Source organism: Pseudorca crassidens, chromosome 4, assembly GCF_039906515.1.
Source record: "Pseudorca crassidens isolate mPseCra1 chromosome 4, mPseCra1.hap1, whole genome shotgun sequence".
Classification (NCBI taxonomy): Eukaryota; Metazoa; Chordata; class Mammalia; order Artiodactyla; family Delphinidae; genus Pseudorca; species Pseudorca crassidens.
The window spans coordinates 79107418-79122451 of NC_090299.1; the positions used below are offsets into that span (position 1 = coordinate 79107418).

The 15034-nt window shown below is 36.1% G+C and overlaps 1 non-coding gene across 1 annotated transcript; it reads left to right on the forward strand.

The window, feature by feature from the left end:
• Nucleotides 1-3928: 3928 nt before the first annotated feature.
• Nucleotides 3929-4058, forward strand: LOC137224152 (small nucleolar RNA SNORA70). Its single transcript, XR_010943253.1, has one exon. It is a non-coding gene; the product is annotated as a small nucleolar RNA SNORA70 (small nucleolar RNA).
• Nucleotides 4059-15034: the final 10976 nt, after the last annotated feature.

The window sequence follows — 15034 nt, forward strand, 5'->3', positions numbered from 1 at the left end:
ATATATATATGGTTCTGTACATTTATATATATACACATATATTTGCACAAAATATACATATATATGTATATTTATAAAAAGTGAATTAATTTCTATAGTCTAACATCTCAAATTTTCATGTAATGAAATTAAAGATTATGCATATTTTAAAATGTTAGCATATATTGTATTTTTCCAAATATAGCATGGTAATAAAAAAGTGCTCAGCAACATATGAGAGTGCCAACATTTCCATTAGCAATGGAAGGCATTCCCTTTGTCAATCTGATGTTATTTACATTTGTATTTTCTTTCCTGATGCTAAAGATGAGCACATTTTAACTTTTGTGATGAATTTTTTATTCATATTCTTTTCAGATTTTTCTCCAGACCTTATTTCTCTTATTTATCTCTTTTAAAAATCAGATTCGAAATTTTACTTCATAAATATTGAAAATGTTTTTAGTAGCCCATCATTTGCATTTTGACTCTGTATGTTTTGCCATTTAAAAAAATTTTCATATTGCTAAATACGTGTATCTTTCCCTTATGATCATGAGTTTTCTTTTTTCTTGGGGATATACATTTCATGTTTTCTCAAGTATTTTCCTTGTCATTTAATATTTTTTTGCATCTAAATCTCTGATATGTTGGGAATTATCTATTTATAGGAGTGAAATGAAAAATTAGAAAATGTGTTTTTTGCTTTCAGATGGATAATCAATTAAGATGAGATCATTTATAAATAAACCTCCTTTCCTCACTGAATTGAAATGTAAACATTTTTATATTAAAACTTATGGACTGTGTATTCTGTTACACTGATCTAATTCACGATTCCTGTGATAATGTTATAATTACAATGGTTTTATAGAAAAATTCAATAGCTTGTAAACTGTGTTCTCCATAATTCTTTTTTTTTCTTGTATTTTCCTGTTTAATGGAACTGTAGACTTCCTTATTAGAATCTAGAAAAGTATCCTCATGTATTCTCAATGTAATTTCATTATACTTACATATTATTTTTGGAGGATTGTTTCTTTCTTGAAATTAAATCTTCTCATTAAGAACACAGTATAACTCTCTATTTTTTCTTACAGTTTCAATGTCCTTAAAAATTGGTGTTTCCCTCATATAAATCCTATACATTCCTTATTACATTTATTCCTCAGGTTCTTATATCTTTGATCACTATTTTGAATATATATTTATGCATGTGTGTTTATTTATATCTGTATATAGCTCTTTCTTGAGTTAGAGAAAAACTATTTTTTGTGTTTATCTTCTTATCCAACTATCTTAAAAATTCTCACTTATTTCACTGTCTATTAAAAATTCTCACTTATTTCACTAACTGGAGACTCAAGTTTATAATCCTATCATTTAAAAAATATACAAACTTGGCATTTCTTTCCAAAATATGTATCAATTTTCCCTGATCATGAATTATATAGTGAGGAAAAGCATTCCTCTTTTATTCCTGAATTTAAGAGAAAAGACTTCAATATTTCAACGTTGTCTAATGTTTTCTACTGTGCTTTGAAAATTAACTCTATCCTGTTTAACTAGTTTCTATTTCTATCTTACTTAGAATTTTACTATGAATGACTGATATTTTTTATCACTTGGCTTCCTAGAATCTATTGTTAAATTATTTGTTTTCCTTCTTTATTTTTTTCCCTTGCAATGAATTTTCTAGATTAAAAGCTGACTGATCATATTATGTTGTTTTTATGAATTGCTGGATCCATATATAATTCTGCATGTTCTATTTGTATTTACAAGTGACTATAAATTTGGATTATCTTTATTTGTTAGAATATTAAGTTTATACTAAGTTCCAATTGTTTTTATAATCTAAAGAATAAAGAAATTACTTTTTGTTTAGAAACATAAACAAAACAATAGAAAACATTGGCGTTCCATATCTTTCTTTTAAAGGTGGAGTTTTAATTGCCTTTCTGATTTCTTCATTAGTATTTGCCTGTTCAATTTTTTTAACTTCTCCCATGTAAAATTGTTACTTTATATTATGCTGAAAAATAATCAATTTGCTCAAGATTTTCTCAAGTATTGTGATTGCATTGCATGTCATATTCTCTTATAATTTTAGTTTTTTCATTGTTAGATTTGTTTCTCTTTTTCTATTTATGAGTTTAAGATGCTTTAGGCAACAAATAAACAAATTTGGATAATCAAATGACGTCTGTAAACAAGAGATGTCACATAAATTAAAATTTTAACACTGTTTATTAATAACTATGTACCTAGTTGTGAAGAAAGACATGGATATAATGTGATAAAAACATTTTAATGGAAGATACAAAGGAAAAAGATAAGTTGAAAAATTAAAAAGGTGTAAAGGTGTCAAAGCTTCATAGTTGTGCATAGACCTCTGTGTCCTCAGTCAGGGTTTTACTATTAGTCATCATTTTCTTTTTTGGATCTCTTGGGGCCAAGCCAAGCAGTTTTCTCTGTGGTTGGCTCTCCTGGTTGGCAAAAACAAGAGTCTCTATAAAGGTATTTTTGGTCTTACCAAACCATGGATTTAATAATTTTACTGTCATACAATGCATTAAACCTCATTGTATTGCTTTACAAAAATAAGAGAAAGAAATACAAGGAAAGGAAAGGAGAAGAGAGGGAAGGGAAGGGAAGAGGAGGAGAGAGAATTCTGGAGATAGGACAGTCCCAGGTCTCATTAAATAAGCAGCTCAACAACATTATTGAGACCCAACTATCTTCAATATTTCCCCTCATCCATCTTTAGGATGTTGCTTTTCCTTTGAAATCAGTGGTTTTCAAACTTTAACCTGTGTCAGAATCACCTGGAGAGCTTGTTACAGCATAGGGCTTCTACTTTAGTAGCTCTGGGCTGGAGTGGGTCAAGACTTTGTTTTTCTAACTTATTTCCAGGTAACGTTGATGCTGCTGGGTGCACCCTAATTTAAGAAATAATCTTACTAACTCCCCTCATGGCTCCCTAAATGGGTGGAAACTTTTCAGGCATTTAATACAGATTTCAGCATCCTTAGACAGAAAATAAAATACCCCTATCTAGTGTCTCATTTTAGAAACTTTTTTTTTCATAAGCCAGTGAGTTGCCTTTCCCTCTCTTTTTATTTTTGAGAATTTTGCTATATGTCCATAACTAAAGCAAGGTCTCTGTAGCATGATTTAGTTTATCCACGTTTATTTAGATACATCAAAATTGACCATCTGGGTTCTCCTGAAGACCTTGATCACTTGCAGGGCAGTAAAAAATAATTTGTTTTATAAGCATCAAAATGGGCAGAATGATTATGAATAGGAAATTAACAGAGCCTTAAACAATAACAGAAATTGCTGTAAATTTTATCTCTCTGTTTTTTACATAAATTAAACTACGAAAGATTCATTGTTCTTTTTATTTTATTTTATTTTTTTTGCGGTATGCAGGCCTCTCACTGTTGTGGCCTCTCCCGTTGCGGAGCACAGGCTCCAGACCCACAGGCTCAGCGGCCATGGCTCACGGGCCCAGCCACTCCACGACATGTGGGATCTTCCCGGACCGAGGCACGAACCCGTGTCCCCTGCATCGGCAGGCGGACTCTCAACCACTGCGCCACCAGGGAAGCCCTCATTGTTCTTTTTTAAAAAAAGAATTTTATTGTTCAGTTCTATTATTTTCCCTTTTGTCATATTTCATTAGTAATAATTTAATTTCCCAATTCTGTGGTTTAATTTGTGTCAATTTATTAAATATTTAATTTATTTAATCTGATTTTTATAATAAATATGTATGCAGTAATAATTATTTGTCTAAATATATTCTTGCTTGATTCCCATAGGTTTACTGAATTGCTCTGCTTTTCATTATTTTCTGGTTTATTTGCAATCATTTTCTTTTGCATTTACTTACTAGAGATTATTTAATATTATCTAGTATCCTGTGGTTATTTTGGAGAATCTTAATTTTTAAAAGTATAAATCTCTCCCCATGGGGGCCCAGTGTGCAATGGCTGCAAACAGCAGCCTCCTCGGTAGTGTATGCAGCCTGTTACCTGCATGGGTTGCCCCAAGGGACCTTAGAGACAGCCCTTTCCAGTGGACATTCATGACTGGCATGCTGTTCCCAATCTAGGCTCCAGACAGGTATGCCCGGTGCCTTTGGAAAGCCCCAGGACACAGTGGCCAGGGTCCACATTGGCCAAGTCATAATGTCCATCAGCACTAAGCTGCAGAACAAGGAGCATGTGATTGAGGCCCTCTATAGGGCCAAGTTCAAGTTCCCTGGCCATCAGAAGATCCACATCTCCAGGAAGCGGGGATTTACTAAGTTTACTGCGGATGAATTTGAAAACATGATGGCAGAAAAGCAGTTCATCTTGGAAGGCTGTGGGGTCAACTACAGCCTTAATTGTGGCCCTCTGGACAAATGACAGGCCCTGCACTCATGAGAGCCTTGGTGCTGCCCCCTCCTTACTCATGTCCACCAATAAATCCTACTTTCCTGTGGAAAAAGAAAAAGTGTATATCTCCTTTGATCATGTTTCTATTCTTGATTTTTAAGTTTCATCACATTATAACATAAAATATCTACCCTTTTGGAACTAAATACAAGTATCTTTGTAATCAAGTATATGATAGGTTTTTGTAAGGGAAGTATGGATAAAAGAAAAATGTGCATTATCTATAGAGATGAAAATTGCATACATGTAACATTTGTACACACAAACATTTAAGGTTTTGATGATGCATTATTTAAATCTTTTATGTTATTGCTATATATTTGGTTTTCTGTATAACTGGCATCTTACATTCTCAAAAGGGTATATTAAATCATCCACTAAACTTGTACTTTTTTTAAGTTGCCCTGCATTTCCAATTAGTTTTTATTTATTTGGCTTTTTGTCATTTGTTTATAAGTGGCTGGTAGCTTCATGGATTTAAAATTTAGAAAGTACATGTTCTTCTTTCTCCTACAGAATGCTTTTGACCCTTAGCTCCAATTTGATATTTATTTGCTATGTATGATTTTTTTTCATTTTCACTTGCTTGGCATATATTTGTTTAAGCCTTAGTTTTCACTTTTAGGCTAGTTTGTTATGGATGATATCTACCTTATTGACTTTTTTTAATATCCAGTCTGCCCTCCACATCGACATCAGATCGAATTCACGGATGTGGAACTCGGAAAGACCAAGCACTGCCTGTACTACTCTGTTTTATATAAGGAACTTAATTGAGCATCCATGGATTTTGGTATCACCGAGGGAGGGGGCGTGTCCTGGAACCAACAGCCCGAGGATAATGAAGGGCAACTGTATGAATCTTATGGGCTGACACCCAATCTGACAACATCTGTATTTTGATAAGGGAGTCAGCCAATCCACATGTAGTGTAATAACTGACATTTGATTGTATTCCTGTCATTGGTACCTATTATCTGATTGTGTTTCTGCTCATTTATCTTTCACTTTTCCTAGTTCTTAAATTCAGTTCTGCTTTTCAATTTTGCCTGATCCTTCCCTTTCTTATCAACAATAAGTAAAGCCATACTTCTTCAGTCTTTCAAATTATGCTCTCACCCAGATGATTTATTCACCAACAGCTTTTCCATCAGAGTGAAACATTTTGAATACTTTCGCTTTGCTACTTCCTTCTTCTACAACATGAAAGCTTAATTTAGAATTATTTTACTTGCCTGATTTTATCTCTGATTATATTGCCAAAATACAAAATGCCTTAGTTCTGGGTTATTATATATTTTTCTTACACACTTTATCTTCTGCCTCAATAATCATAACTTATTACTAATTTTTACCTATAGTTATGATATTACCATCTGAATTTAAGCATAGATAATATAAGGTTTTTCACCAGCCACTGTTTGCCTAATGTATCTTTAAATATCTGTACTGATGCAATTGATATTTGGTTAGAGTACATATAGGAGTGAATATTTTCTGAGTTCTCACATATCTAAATATGTCATACTTGATGTTGACAGTAAAGGGACATATTGGCTGGATAGAGGACTCTGGCTTTCTGTCATATTCTCTCAGTCTACAGATGTTCTTCCAATGTCCTTATCTTCTAGTATAGCAGATAACGTAACTGTAAGTAGGATTTATTTGGGTCTGAATGTCAGTAAAATATCCATTTATCCTGAGAATGTAGAAATATTACTGTTGTGCCTTAGAATGTCTTTAAAATTAATTTTTCTAGGAATTTTTTTAAGTAAAAATTTTCTTCAATTTAGGGAAATTCTCTTATGTTCAATAACCATCTCTGCACTATTTGTCTGTTATATAATTTCTTTTATTTGCATATGAGATTTCCTTTACCTGTTCTACATGCCTGTTATTTTCCCTCATGAATTTCATTTCCATGTATATTACAGAGAGAAAAGTCACAATTTATATTTATATATTATTTGACCTTCCTCAATAATATTTCTATTCATAATAGTAAAAATCCTGTTTTTCAGTTAATCTATAAATTTAAAATTTGAAAACCTTGGGATTTCTTTTGTTTCAGAAAATCATTGTGCCTATTTGTGGGCTTTCTCATTACTATTATTTTTGTTAACTTTTTCACAATGAAATCCTGTCTTTTTCATTTAATGTACGTCAAGGAGAGACTTTTGTTCTGAATGTCTACCCTGAACATCCATCTTCATTGTTCATGCTAACACATCCTTTATTGAGCTGTAATTATTTTCTCTTCTTGATCATGATTTTGAGTTCAATAAGCCCTAATGTATTCCTTCAGGATTCCTTTCTCACTGGTGAATGAATGACTAGAAGATGTGGAGGATTCTTCTCTAGGGAGCAGGCAGAGAAAAAGCTGGTAGAGATTTATTCCATTGTGAATGCACATGGAGGAATTTCATATCTCAAGTCTTCCTGGTATGTGTCAAAAGTCCTCCTCCAAGCAGTAAGCCTGGTGACAATCAACACACAAGAGCTGTTTACCAATAACTCAAATGGAGTCAGCAGGTTCTAGTAGGTCCTGCCAAGATAACACCCAGCCAATGGTAGGCACAGCCCCTTTCTGATGGAATTTACTGGATTCTGCATGCTGAAGCTTCAGGGAGTCTTGAGGTCCTCATTATTTGCCTGGGATCTGGAAGCAAAGCACAATCTCTCATCCACTGTATACCCTATTCTTATACTCCATACAAAGAAGAAGAAGGTACCATGTCTATTTTTTTTATAGAGGTACAGGGAGAAATGCTGAGGTCAGATGAATGATCTGGGTTCTGCCTAATTTCACCACCCTTTAAAAGAATTTGGGAAGAAGAATGGATACAGATGGCAACAAATAATAATGTTTTATATGCCCAGGCATTGCTGCGAGTTTTTAAAATATATTTCTTATTTAATTCTTATAATAACCTTGTATAATAGATCCATTTTATATGTTAGCAAATTGAGGCATTGAGGCATTACACAACTTGGCCAATGTTATGCTGCTGGTAGAGTAAAGGAAATAAGATTAAACCAAAGAGGTATAAATGATAATCAGAACCATCATGCTGTATTATTTATTTCACTAGTTTCTTATCAGTTTATTTCTATCTGAACACAACATGCACAAAATGTAAACCCGTCATTTGTTTGTCTATTTTGCACATACTTCATCATAGGGAAAGAAAAGACTTTTGTTAGGACTTGGGAATATAAACAAGATGGCTCAAACATTTAAGAGCTTATAATCTAATGGGCTTGATAGAAAATACAATTAATTTTTAAACATTAATCCCAGTACTGATATACATAAGTGTGTGTGTAGAGGGAGAGAGAAAGTGAGAGAGAGGGAGAGTTTTATAAATTGACATAAAACATTTCCAAAATGTTTACAAAGCAGCTTATTTTACCATGTTAACTATTATCTACCTAAAGGATGCCAACAAATAGTTAAAAATGAAATGGATCATAGCAGCAGTGACTCGTTTACATATTATAAATTTTACTTTAGTGCATGGTTTCTCAACCTAGGTACTACAGGTGTTTTGGGCTGAACAGTGCTCTTGTGGGAGGGGCTGTACTGTGCACTGTATTTAGCACTAACTCTATCCTCTACCCAGTATATGCTAGTAGCACCAACTCCACAGCTGTGACAACCAAAAATGTCTCCAGACCTTGACAGATATCCCTTGGGGGAGAAACTGCCCTTGGTTAAGAACCATTGCTCGGGGCAGTATACCATCCCTAACTTCTCCCACATGGAGGGGGTTTCAACATCTGCAAAACAGCTCAAAGATATTGTTGTGTGTATTGTTAATGGGGAAACAAGACCTTGCCCCAAGGCTACTCTTGACTGTTTCTCCCTGGTCTCACATCCCCTCCCTTCCCTAATTAACAACTGCTTGAATCTGCCCATTGGAACCCAGGGAAGATCATGGAGGCTGAATGAAGGCTGTTTCCTATAATCAAAGAAATGGGGGACACAGAAAGTCTTTGTGCCCAGGAGCCCCACAGGGCCCTGTGCAGTATCAATCCCCCCTTTTCTTTGATACTCCTCAATCTTGAGGAGAATAGATGTTGGACAAGAAAAGGGAACCATCGTTTTGGATAGAGATGTTAATCATAAACTCAGAAGAGGAACTCAGTTTTAGGGGGACTTGGTTTTTAGGGAACGGGGTCTACTCAACCATAAAGAGTAACACTTTCCTAGCATCAACAAGACAACTCCTTAAAAGATAACATTCCTTCTTGATCTTGTAAGGGGTCACATGACTCACCACGATCATGCTTAGATCTGGATTATGTAAACTGTCAATAATATGTCATTTGATGTACAACCCTCTACCTCAAAAAACTTACATAACTGTGCCTTGACTTCTAACGGGTGAAACAGTTCTCAGAGCTTTCTGAGATGCTCTTCCTGGGTTACAATCCTTAAATTTGGCTCAAATAAAATTTTCCAAATTTATTCTCAAAAAAGAAAAATAGAACAATTGCTCTGGTGCTATTCTTCAGGGATAACATTATTTATACTAACAAGAAAGAAGTTTTTATATTTAAAGATTTAGTGGTGAAAACGGCAACTTAAAATTTTAAAAAATCCAGTTGTTAACCTGCCAATGCCAATTCTTATCTCAGGTTTAATGATCATCGCTTAGTGGAAACGGCATTTCTAAATGAATTTTTTTTAACATCTTTATTGGGGTATAATTGCTTTACAATGGTGTGTTAGTTTCTGCTTTATAACAAAGTGAATTAGTTATACATATACATATGTTCCCATATCTCTTAATTCATGGTCTCTACAGGATCTTTCACAAGGCTCTCTGTCTCAAGTTGTATCAGTCGTGTCTGTTTAGTTTCTTGAAATAATATCTGTTATTCATTATGTGGGTAACTGCATTCACCTTAGAGCTGGTATTTCCTCCAGCTGGGACAGAGATGTCTAAGTTCCCATAACTCTTTGGGCTTCCAACAATAGTTTGACACACCAACCAGACAAGTTGTCCTAAATGAGCCTTACTCATAAGTCACTGGGTCTGAGAGCAGAACATTTACTAAAATGGAGGCAAGAGAAAACAAAGACTAAGGTTTATGCTCCAGTCTTTGTCTATTGAAACTCTGACTTTAACATTGGTGATTTTCTCTGTTAAATATTAACTTGCATCCTTTATTCAACTCCATAAGCTTGGCATGTAGCCATTTCAGTTTGTTCACTCCTGGCAAAGACACTTTCATATCAAAAAAGGCATTAGTAGATTAGTCACATTTTTAGCACAAATATGTGGACTTTGTGCTACCAGAGCTTTGCATGCATTAATTCAGAAAGTGCTTAGAATAATACCTGGAACTCAATAAGGCATATGATTGAAGCCACCTCATTATTAAATCTTTGAACTTCTTAACTCTATGTTAATTCTTAGGCTTTTATAGTAAGTTAGCCATTCATCAATGTTGTACAGTATAACCACATTTAGTTTTGTGAGTTATTGCAGTGGCCAAACATATAGACAAGTAACTTTCTCATTCAGGATGGGGGTTCTCTCCTGCTTGACACATTATGACAGTTCTCTCTAGCAGTCAAACCTACCCTTGAAGGACAATTTTGTTTATTGTTTTATATGTGATACCCAAGCTTGCCCCTTAGTGTTTACCTACACTTCATTTAAGGAAAAGTAGTCTGATGTTGTATCAGGGATTCTGATGTTACTCAAACCCCAAATAAAATATTGAAAATAAAAATAATACCTATACCATTGTAATATTCCACCAATTCTTCTTTTTCAATGAGAGAAGTTACTACTCCCTCTAATATATCAACTTGCATCTTTTGCAACAGCCCATTTATTACAGTTTTCTTGGGCAATAAATTCCCTTCAAAATCTTTACATCTAATGCTAGACATAGAAAATTTCAAGCTGTGAGATCCAATTGTCACATCCTTAAAATCAGTTCCAGGTCTAAAGCAAGAAAAATCAAGCATGTATAATCTTCTATTTTTGGAAAATGAAACACAACGTTTTTAAATGGGAAAAAACAAAAAGCAAGTTTCTTGTCAGCTATAATCACTTAGTGCCCAAAGTAATATATGTACATTTACAATTAGCTCTGTATTATATATATATATATTATATATATGAGATTATTTCATAATATTGTAATTACATATGTGTTTTATATATATATGATTATTTTATAATATTGTAACTATAAGAGGACCTTTTAAAAATTATTTGATGAGGAATTTAGAATTACAAACTGTTGGTAGGTGGAATTGGTTTCATTCATGCCCAGTTAAGGCATCAGTGCTCCTGAGGCAGCTAAATATTATCAGTTGCCCTTGGACCTACAGTTTCAGTTCTGGGTCCATTGCTTATTAGGTGTATTATTTTGGCCAAATTGTTTATTTTCTCTAAGCTTTAGTTACCCCATTGTATTAGGGTTCTCCAGGGAAACAGGACCAATAGGCTATACATAGATTTATATAGAAAGATGTTTATTGTAAGAGACTAGTTCACACAATTACGGAGACTGAGAAGTCCCATGATTTGTCTACAAGCTGGAGGCCCAAGGAAGCTGGTGGTGTAGTTCCAGTCCAAACCTGAAGGCCTGAGAAACAGGGGAGCCAATAGTAAGTCCCAGTCTGAGTCCAAAATCGCACCAGTGTCTGAAGTCAGGAGAATATGAGTGTCCCAGTGCAAGCAAGAGAACAAATTCATCCTTCCTCTGCCTTTTTGTTCTACTTATGTCCTCAGTGAATTGGATGATGCCCACCTGCATTGATGAGAGTGGTCTTCTTTCCTCAGTCTACCAATTCAAAAGCCAATCTCTTCCAGAAACACCCTCACAGACACACCCACAAATATTTTACCTGCTCTCTAGATATCCCGAAGCCCAGTCAGGTTGACAGCAAAATTAACCATCATGCCCATCCATAAGATAAGAATTATATTTGGGATCTTACGTTTGTTGTGAAGATTAAATGAGATAATGCATGCTAGCACATTCACAGAATGTTTGACAAAACACAAAGTGTTTAATGTGTTAGCTGCTAATAGCATTTCAATATATCTCATCATTCAAACATAAGATGGGTAGAGATTACTCTTGAGGGCAAATGTGTAAGACCTTGATAATAATCACACCACCTCACACTGTGCCCACACGCCAGTCCCAAGATGGATTATAAGACAGATTTATGTACCATTTAAAAATAAATGTACTCTAGTTAGTACAGTTATTTAGGAGATGGGATAGCCTAGGCACTACATTGTTCTTAAGTTAGCACTGGATCTCAAGGTGTCAAATAGAGTGTTGCTGGCATTGCATATAACTGACTCTAGAAGCAAATACAGCCCAACTACCTGCACTTTAGGGGTAATGGCTCTCTGTGTGTGAATTCAAAAAATCACTTCTCTAGTGCTATAAACTTTGAGTACCGCCCCCCATCCCCTCCAGGAAGTTTTACAATCAAATATTCCAGACTAAATGTAGTTAGAGGGAAGAAACTCCCTCAAGTAATCAATACTATAATGGTATAGGGAGAAACAGTTGTGCTCCTTTCAATATCCACACATTGCAGTCCTGGGCCACAGATGACCATCTGACCATACATAAGATTTGGGGTAAATACTTCTTTTAATCTTATTTATCCCTCCCCATTATGGGGGGCTGCTGTTATTGATGAAAGCCTGACTGAGTTCCCTTTCACTAGTGTGCAAGAATCCTATTAATACATGAAATGTCAATGAAGCTAATACATAACAGATCCTTTTACCGACTTTAAGTTCTTTACTTCCATATGGCAAAGCATACCTGGCCTGGCCTATTTTGCCATATTTGGCTATGTTCCAAGTACTTTCTTTTTCTTCTGAAGCAAGGTAAGTAATGTAGTCTTCTATGTAGCTGGTCAGCCTTGGAGTATGCCAAGCAGAGCTAGTTTTATCTCATAATATATAGGCACACCTGAGAAAATGAATCCAAATTTTATTTTAGAGTAAGAAGCAGGAGACCCCACTTTAATATCAACTAAAAGCCATGTTTTCTAATCTAGGTTTTATTATACTATATCTTTCTACTGGGAAATCAGAATCTTGCACATTTTTTTTTCCTTTTTTTTTTTTTTGCGGTATGTGGGCATCTCACTGTTGTGGCCTCTCCTGTTGCGGAGCACAGGCTCCGGACGCGCAGGCTCAGCAGCCATGGCTCATGGGCCCAGCCGCTCTGCGGCATGTGGGATCTTCCCGGCCCGGGGCACAAACCCGTGTCCCCTGCATCGGCAGGCGGACTCTCAACCACTGCGCCACCAGAGAAGCCCTCTTGCACATTTTTGACACAATGTTTTCCATTTAACTATTTTCTTTGGTTACATGTCCTGTATTGGAAGGAGACCAAAGGAGGGGAGAGTTAAGTGGTACCTCAAACCTGTTACTGCCTGGATAATACTCTAAGATCTGCATTAATGGCAGTGATCATAGAGTTTGCTCTGAGAAAGAGCAGGAAGAGGCAGGCTGTCAGAGCCTCAGCTCCAGAAACTGCCATGGTTTTGGCAGGCTGTGTTAGCAACAAAGTTCACTAACAAGCCACAAGATACAAACAACACTTAATTTCCTGAAGTCATAGGTTACAGAATTGTATTTCAAGAGTACACCTAGATTCAGATCATCCTGGCAGGTATAGTACTTTATGGGCAAGTTAAAGAAATCTTTGAGTTTATCAGAAAAAATTAATAGGAAAGAACTTATGTAAACCACTAGAATTCTTACTAGTAAAATAAGAAGTAGTCATTTAGAGAATTTTTTCTCAAATGACCCTACTCTGTGTTTGTGATTTATTTTCCCTAAGGATATTACAATAAAAATTAGAACACAAGAGTAACAATAGAACATTTTCCTAAAGATTATTTTATTCAACATTTGATACACCTAACTTTGTGAATGAAAGAGGAGAGGTAATATTCTGTTAATATAAAGGCTATTTATTTAATAAGTGACTCATCTAGAAGAACCACATCCCATAGTTTCCCTTTTCCTTATACTATGTTGACCATGAATGATTCCAAGTTACTTTTTAATTCTTACATTTAAAATTCTGGAGGTCTGCATATATTTATAGCTGGACGCAGGCCTTGAATTTTTAATCAGGTATCCCATTCTCATCATTCCCTCATTATACTGTAATTTGTTGTACATTGGGAAAACTGGCAGAAATGTCACATTACATGATTTCTAAATATCTTTCAGTGGTGAAATTATATCTTCAGTGGTGAAATTATATCTTTAGAAATTATATCTAAATATCTTTCAGTGGGTGGATTATAATTTACAGAACGATAGCAGAATATGTGCACATGAGAACTTTGCCCAAGGCAGTTCAACTTGCCCACTGTCACTGCTAACAACCAGGTAGTAGCAGAAGGTGGTTGGGACATAGCTCTAGTCCCAAACTCTGATTGAGGGGCAGAGAGTACCTGATTCAGCTTCTTCTGAAGTCCAGTCTTGGACTTCTTAACATACAATTCCTAACAGCCAGAAGGAAAGTGTACATTTAAAACTTTGGACAGATCAGAACCAAGATGGCAGAGTAGAAGGACGTGCTCTCACTCCCTCTTGCGAGAACACCAGAATCACAACTAGCTGCTGGACAATCATCGACAGCAAGACACTGGAACTCACCTAAAAAGATACCCCACATCCAAAGACAAAGGAGAAGCCACAATGAGACGGTAGGAGGGGTGCAATCACAGTAAAATCAAATCCCATAACTGCTGGGTGGGTGACTCACAGACTGGAGAACACTTATACCACAGAAGTCCACCCACTGGAGTGAAGGTTCTGAGCCCCACGTCAGGCTTCCCAACCTGGGGTTCCGGCAATGGGAGGAGGAATTCCTAGACAATCAGACTTTGAAGCCTAGTGGGATCTGATTGCAGGACTTTGGCAGGACTGGGGGAAACAGAGACTCCACTCTTAGAGGGCACACACAAAGTAGTGTGCACTTCGGGACCCAGAAGGAGGAGCAGTGACCCCAGGGGAGACTGAACCAGACCTACCTGCTAGTGTTGGATGGTCTCCTGCAGAGGTGGGGGGTGGCTGTGGCTCACTGTGGGGACAAGGACACTGGCAGCAGAAGTACTGGGAAGTACTCCATGGCTGGCATGAGCCCTCTCAGAGTCTGCCATTAGCCCCACAAAAGAGCCCAGGTAGGCTCCAGTGTTGGGTTGCCTAAGGCCAAACAACTGACAGGGAGGGTACCCAGCCACACCCATCAGCAGTAAAACGGATTAAAGTTTTACTGAGCTCTGCCCACCAGAGCAACAGTCAGCTCTACCCACAACCAGTGCCTCCCATCAGGAAACTTGCATAAGACTCCTAGATAGCCTCATCCACCAGAGGGAACACAGCAGAAGCAAGAAGAACTACAAGCCTGCAGCCTGTGGAACAAAAATCATATTCACTGAAAGACAGACAAGATGAAAAGGCAGAGGGTTATGTACTAGAGGAAGGAACAAGATAAAACCCCAGAAAAATAACTAAATGAAGTGAAGATAGGCAAACTTCCAGAAAAAGAATTCAGAACAATGACAGTGAAGATAATCGAGG